The sequence below is a fragment of the Frankliniella occidentalis genome, unplaced genomic scaffold, assembly GCF_000697945.3.
Source record: "Frankliniella occidentalis isolate FOCC.00 unplaced genomic scaffold, Focc_3.1 Scaffold145, whole genome shotgun sequence".
NCBI classification, from domain to species: Eukaryota; Metazoa; Arthropoda; class Insecta; order Thysanoptera; family Thripidae; genus Frankliniella; species Frankliniella occidentalis.
In genome coordinates, this window is record NW_026267272.1 from 445,948 (window position 1) to 453,839 (window position 7,892).

At 52.1% G+C, this 7,892-nt stretch overlaps 1 protein-coding gene across 4 annotated transcripts in view; it reads right to left on the reverse strand.

Moving 5' to 3' along the window:
• Positions 1 to 7,892, reverse strand: part of LOC113212506 (elongation factor-like GTPase 1) — a 111,757-nt gene that overhangs the window by 40,432 nt on the left and 63,433 nt on the right. The gene's annotated exons all lie outside the window — the stretch shown is intronic.

The window sequence follows — 7,892 nt, forward strand, 5'->3', positions numbered from 1 at the left end:
CCCGTCAAGCACGCGTGTTCGACAGGTCTGCCTACCTCACAGGCGCTCTCGAGCCACCGACCCGCGCCGCCAAGGAGTAGGCGGTGAACGCCTGCCAGGTGGACCACCCCGTCAAGCACGCGTGTTCGACAGGTCTGCCTACCTCACAGGCGCTCTCGAGCCACCGACTCACGCCGCCAAGGAGTGGGCGGCGAACGCCTGCCAGGTGGGCCACCCCGTCAAGCACGCGTGTTCAACAGGTCTGCCTACCTTACAGGCGCTCTCGAGCCACCGACCCGCGACGTGCCCGTCACTCGCTTACCTACGGTAGGGAGTGGGGTACGGGACGAAGTACTCAACGCGACGTAAGAACACAGAATTATAGGGTGTACAGATAGTGAGGCATTTGCTCATCGAAATACTGCGAACGAATTACTTTTGATCTGAAATGTTTTTTTCTTAAGTTTCAATAGATAACAATGGTTATCAAAGGATAGAACAAAGAAGCACAAAGCGGCAAAATGTACAGCAAAGAAAAACAAAGTGGAATTTAGGAAGTAGAACGAATCAGACTGGAAAGGAACAAAAACTTCGCAAAGTACAAAGTGGCAATTGGGCTGAATGAGTCTGTTCAATACTTGAATTAGTTTGGACCATAGTTTGAAGTTAGTATGAATTGCACATGACTTCAGTTTGTTGTTTGACTCCAAAATGTTGAGTTGTTTATCTTTCGCTTTCGCCAACTGCTTTCGGGCAACCGATTTTCGTTTGCTTTGGGTATACGGACATACCGTCGGGGCAGGTAAAGATACTGCCGACAGGCCGCACTATACACTTCCGCTCCCGCCGGCCTCCTGTAGCCTGAGATCATGTGTGAATGGTGCTGCCTCGTTAGGTTCGCGCTGCTGCCGACATGCGTTCCATTACCCTCATAAATTCTCCCCCCCCTCTCTCTCTCTCTCTCTCTCTCTCTCTCTCTCTCTCTCTCTCTCCCCCACACTCACACTCTCTGTTATTTTCTCGTTTCATCGTGGCAGGAATACATATAATCGCAAATGAAGAGATTTCGACTTGTTATCGATTTACACGTGAGCTGCGTGGCGCCGCAGTGCCGTGTGTCCCCCCGCTACACTTGCCCTATGGCTGCGCGACGTCTCCGCGGCGCGTCTCTCCTGTTCCAGGACTTAATCAGAGTTCAGAGCGAGCATCGTGAGCACTGCAGCTCCGCTCTCCTCCTCTCCTCCTCCCCATCCCCGCCCGCACTTCCCCTCGGACAATAATACTGGTTTGTCGCGCGGGTAAAAACAAACCGACAACAAACCAAACGAATCGCTGCGCTACACACCGCGCCTGCCTGCTCTTGTTTTTGTTCTCATCCTGCTCTCGGACGGATATGCTCTCTCTCTCTCTCTGCCTCGACCCCCTGCCCCTGCTATCACATCGTGTGTCGTCCCTCTTCCTAGGTGCCCAGTAATTACCCGTCTCAAACGTGATGAGGCAATGTCCTTTGCGTTTCACTCCATACGGTCAGTTTCCTCTCCCCCTTCTTCTTTCGCGCGGCCGTTTTCTTCCCGCCGACACCTCGTCGGCCTGTGAGAAGCGCTCCGAGCGGCAAGGGCCGGCACAGCCCCACCAGAGAGCGCCCCGCCCCCGAAGCGACACGGGAAAGCAATATTCAAATTGTTCTCATTACGGCAATGATCCACACCGGAAATGTTTTCGCTTGCGTTTCAAGATGGATCGATGAAGTGAAGAAACAACAAAGTGGCGGTAACGATAATACGGTAAAGCAATTGTTTTTCAATGTATTGAAAAATTATTTAAAAAAACTCTGTTGGAACGCTTAATTTGTGTTGGTATGGTATACATCTTATACACCTTGGCCACTTTAAACGACTGCAAGTGAGATTTTTTTTACCAAATTTATCGTCAAGTATAAGACTAAACTTAAGCCCAGTCGAATTTAAAAGCAAGGTATTCAGATTCAGCTATTAGGTATTGAGGAAAAACTAAAAATTTAATACATTTCTGTGAAGTACTTAAACATTAAAATACTTAAAAATACTTGTCTAATTTAATAAGGTGTAAATTCCTTTTGTCCAGCCAAACAGACAGGTGGTGACTTTTTCCTCTCCTGCTTTTAAGTCCGAACCATCGTTTCGCCGCCACCAGCTCACAACACCCTTTGTCTCACACCGCACAAGAGGGTTACGCGTTTGGGCTCCGAGGGGTCATCGGATGCAGCAGTTTACACCTCCTCCTTCTTCTCCTTCGCCTCCTCCTCGGTTCCAACAAGGTTCTAGCCACGGGGGAATTATCATCCACAGGGTCGATAAGCTGCAGCGCCCGATGCTGCCATGCAGATTGCCGTGCACTCGCGTGCACCGCAGCATGAACACACACACACACACACACACAGTCGAGTGGGCGTAACTTTACCCCCTCGTGTCCGTGCGTCCCGTTTTGCACGCAGCGCGGGCCGCAGGCCGAGAGAGTGTCAGTGTGTCTTGTGTTTTCAAATCGCTTTCCGACCTTTTCCCGCCGCCGCGCGCCCTCTGCACTCCTCGGCCGCATCCTCTCTCTCCGCAGCCAGATTAGCACACAACAAGTAAACACGCCCAAACGAGCGCCGCGCCGCGCGTCATAAAGGAGCCGCGACAATAAAACGCGCTACGGTAAAACGCAAAAGTGGACATTGTGTTAAGAAGAACAAAAGAATGCACTGCGGCGGCGTGTAACGCCCGGCCGGGGAGCGGTCCATCTGCTGGAGGCTGAGGAGTGAGTGGATATAGCCGACCCATGGAAACGGATAGCAAAACAGACGAGCCGGCCTCGACGGGGGGCGGCGGCCGGCGCGGCGGCTCCCGTGTCGAACGCGGCTTGTAGTACTGTCAGCTTAAACTCATGAGTGTTCAACCGCGACAGTCGACAGTATTAATAGAAAATAATGATATTCCAACTGCAATTGTGTATATTTTTTTGACGTACTAATGTTTTGTTGTTTTGTAAGCCTTTTTATTTGATGGAGCACGCAGATTTGTTTTTCAAAATCCAAGTTAAGATTGACATGTGGTTTCTCTCAGTGACCACCTATGATTGATGTAGTAATTGATTGGTCGTGCCTAACCGTTTTGGGATTGCACAGTTGTTGTTAAGCCATCATAAAGCTATATTCTTGAAATTGCACGAGAAATCAAAACTCAAACAGATGCGCGAGAGGTCTTGCACCAATAATTGGAGACCTGAATCGTTTTTGTTACCTACTTCGAGAATAAATTGATCACTCAAATTTAAGTATTAGTTTGTCCTTTGTCACTGCGATCAGTGTCCGGACTGGCCGTAAAGGTTAGGTATAGAAAAGCCTGATAAGGTTAGCGGTCACTTGTACTTAATTAATTTTCCGGAAAACCGGCTTGAGCGCCAATAATTTAAAGTGTTCCTGATTATACTCGACTAGCCCTTTCCAATGGTATACAAGAGTGAAAAGGTAAAGAACGACGCCGCCCCCACTCTATCAATAACTAATTTGATTCATTGTGTTTCTTTTTGCTTTCAACAGGGCAATTCTTACTGCATAGCACAAAGTTCTGCAGTTCTTTTTCATTAACTCTTTACCCGTGTGAAACTGCCACTTTTTGCAACTACAGGACGAATGGTTTCCCACTTACAACCGCAAAACACTTTTGCACCAAGATTAGCAGAGTATTAATAATAATAGCGATATTCAGATAGATACTGGCCACATTCCTGCCGTCACGCTGTCCCGCCGCGCCGTCAGACACACTCCCGCCTGTCGCACAAACCTCAGTCCGATTCGCCTTGGTCTGCACCGCTCTGCCAGATCACTCACCCTGCGGCCCAACGGGAGCTGCAGCGTGACGTCACACCGCCCGTTACAATGTGTGACAATATCAATCTGTCTCCCTCTCTGTCTCCCTCTCTCTCTTTCTCTCTCAGCGAGAGAGAGAGAACACGGCGCGATACTCCATCGTCGCCCCATCTCCATGACAACACAGTGAACGAACGACTTGGCGGCGTCGCGAGTCTCCATGGCGACGCAAAAAGCCACCGCCGCCTGCCGCGGCACTACAGGGCAGCAACAGGTACAAATTGAGATTGTCGGCGCTGCATTGCGTTTCACACAAATGTGCGACCGGCGCAGCAGTTATATGCCCCTCTGAACAGCGGCGGCGGCAGAGGCCCGGCAGTCAGCAGGCCATAGCAGCGGCGGCGGCGTCAGAGAAACGGCTAACGGAAGAGGCGCGCAGTGCAAATCGATTCATGACGGACGAGTATGCCATCCCGCAGACGCGACGGGGGGGTCGCAGGAGGCGCTCCAAATAACAACGGCGTTATCAGGCGATGACGGCTGTCCGCGCAGTTCAAACAGAGCGTCACACAAATCAGAGACTCTCGCCGGCGCGACGACTGCCATCCGTCACTTGCTCCGCGACCTGCCCCGTGATCCTCCGCCGCGCCGCCCCCTCGTGCAGACTGACGCGCCAACGACAACAACACAAAAAAACATTTACGCAGAAAAATAACGAAATAGGCAGAGCAGCTAGCAGCAAAACGATCACTCTCGAGCAGGGAGGGGAAAAAAATATATAGGCGGGCGCGCTGAGAGGCGCGCTCTGCAGCAACAGCAGCAGCACACTTGGCTGCTCGAAATGATCAACGTCACTTTAACATTCCGATCAAGCAGATCGGAGCGGCAAGCAGCAGCAGCAGCAGCATAGCAGATCCCCCCCGGGCCGAGCCGAGCCGCGACATCCAGCCGGCCGAGCGGCCAATGCCCCGGCCGGACCGAGCCGAGCCGGGGCCGCGGGGCGCGCGCGACGTTCGCAAAGTAGTTCCGACCGCAACAATTAAACCGGCACGCAAATGGGGCCGGTTTCACTCGCGGTACGGCACGACAAAGTGTGCCGCGGGCGGCCCGGCCCGGCCCCGCCCGCCTAGCTTGTTTGGATCAATACTGCCGCAATTAGATTAACTTTCGGTGGGAAGAGCAGCACAGGCGGCCCCGGCCGGGCCCCGGGAGGCGCCGCTCCCGACAGCGCCGCGGCCGCGCTCGTCCTGGCCGAGCCAAACGAGTTAATCAGCGGGAGATGAGGCGTCCGGGGCGCAGCCCGGCAGCCCGCCAAGCTATGCAGCGAGAGCGCGGCCAGCGGCGGCCAGCGGCGGCCAGCGGCGGCCAGCGGCGCCCAGGACATCAAGCCGGGCGCTCCGTTCTTCGAGGAGGCGCCTATCTCTGCCGGGAGCAACAAACTTTTCGATACTTCCAATCGGTGAAGGGAGAGAGAAAGAAGGAGAGAAAAGAGAGAAAAATAAATCAGGAATCTATCTTTGGAAGCAGATGATACAAATTTAAGAATAGCAGGTCTGTTCTCTAATTTTCTCTCATATTCAGCAATTAGCTGTCGTTTGTTTATGGTTGCTATGGTTGCTTGTTATTTGTAATTTCGGCGTACAAGAGGCGTTGAGGAGGTGAGTTAAAGCGCGGGCAAAGCGGCCGGTGTCGTATAGTATTGTTGTGCATGGACAGGGGGACGGGCAGCCGCGTATTGTTGGTATTGTTAGGCAGGGTGAGGGTAGGGGCCTAGAGCGACACTCTCAGCCACTCACTCACTGATTCCCCTAGCGCCAAAGAAATTCTTTTCTGGTCTGCACTTGGTTCTCTGCCCTTACCGAGAGGTAGCTGACAACTAAAGTTACTTATATATTCTTTACGTGTAGTCAAAAGGTTTTTACGGTATCATCGGCTAAAAGGGGAGCCCATATTTTTGTATGAAAATAGCGTATCTATAAAGTGCACACAGCAGCATTCAGAGAAAGTTACGACACTAGGTGCGTAACGCACGGCTGAGCCGGCCGCGGTAATGGCTTCCTATTATGATCGAATCGAAAGTGCGATAAATATGATCGCCGTCGTAATATATAGCGAAGGAGGAGGAGGAAAAACAAGACGAGTAGTGCGCCGCGTCCCGCCTACTTCTCTCTCTCTCTCTCTCTCTCTCTCTCTCTCTCTCTCTCTCTCTCTCTCTCTCGCACACACTCGCTGACCGACCGCAGCAGAAACACGCGCGGGGGGCAAATAACAGTATGCGTTATTGGCTGAACCGTGAGACCAGGATGCGCCAATAACGCCATGCGTGTTGTGCAGCACAGAATGTGTGCAAGGGCGTGCCATCATTCTGCGCACATGTATGCACCAGTTTCAATAGGGGATCGTTTTGAAAATCGTTATTCATAACACGACACAGTTGTATTCGCACTTCCTTTGGAAGAAGCATAGAGTTGAGCGAGCGAGAGAGAGAAAAGAGGCTTATATACGGTAGATTGATTTCTGATCCTCGGCCCCCCTAATTCTGAATTTTAATCGACAACGGAAGTGGACTCATGGACTAAGACAAGCTCCGGTGAACATTGAAATGCAGGAAATTTTGGCCGAACTTAACTATTTTCGATCAAAGTTTAGTGCACCATTGGTTATTCTGAAGTCGTCCCTTGCCACTCGTTATCAGTCTGGAATTTCTGAGCACCCAGCAAATGAACAGCAAAGGTATAGTTCATGAGCTTCTGAGTACAACATTTCCTATTTGAGAGAGGGACAGAGACATCACACGAGCGCGCACGGGGCCATGCAGGCACGCACTCTCTCGCGATTGTTTTAGGAAGCTGCCGGCCAGCGGCGCTAGTGTCGCCATTTCTGAGAAACGCCACACACTCACGCACTGCTGCCTGATAACGCTGTAACGTATGCCACGTCTCTCCTTCTCTCTCTCTCCTGCGTCTTTCTCTCTGCATCTGCACTGCACAGGCACGGCACGTCGGCAGTGCACTTTCTCACAGCGCAGCGGTGCACAAGTCACCTGGTACTGCGACAAAATAAAAAGAAATGCCGCCACAAGGGGCTATATAATTGTGCGGAGTGTAGCAGCACACACTCGGCACACACCCTTTTTGTTGCTATTCGTACCCGTCTATCTTACGATGAGCCGTCGAAGCAGCCGGTGGGGAATCGGAAAGCATGATGCTCTCACTGCAGTGCGCCAACTGGGGCCGACTCGGGTCAGATCCATACGGGCAGGTACGCGGCTGCGGGCTTCGTCTAACGTCTGCGGGAATAGTGAGGGGGATGGGAATAGAAGAGAGAGAGAGAGAGAGAGAGAGAGAGAGAGAGAGAGAGAGAGAGAGAGAGAGAGAAGAGGGAGAGAGAGAGAGAGAGAGAGAGAGAGAGGGAGAGAGAATGAGAAGAGCGAGAGAGAGAGAAGGAAGAGGGCATGCTCCGGGTGCTCTGTCAATCGAGACGAGCACGGCGTACTGGCCTATCGACCGTCCGCATCTGTGTAGCGACCCCATCACCACTGCGCGGCCGGTCCGGCCCGATCCGGGTCCCCACAGCCTCCCAACACACACACGGACGAGCAGGGATGCCCAGGTGTCCGTGAGCTCCGATTGTAGTTTGGTCAGGTCAGCTTTCCTGCGCCCATGCTCCCTTATTCAGACGAGCAATAAGGGGCGGACCAAAACGGACAACACATGACACAATCATCAGACCATCGAAGAGGCTGCTTTATGGAGGAACGAGACATGACTGAGGAAGAGGCTTCACGAGACTTTGCCATGGGCGGACCAAAATGTTGGAAATTTTTGTTTACTTCCAATACTAAAATATGCTCCGCGATTAATACACCGCGGTCAACCATTGCACAATAATCAATGCGTCACTTCACTTCATTTTTTGTAAATGATACTGCTTCAGCGACAATGAACAGAAACTACTTAGAATTTCTAGAAATTAACTGCAACCACTACGGCGTCGCGACGCAGAGAACGGAACCGCCGCTAAGGGGGCACCGTCAGCAGCTGCAAAGGAAGGGCGCTAGAGGTGTCGGGAGGGGAGGGAGGGG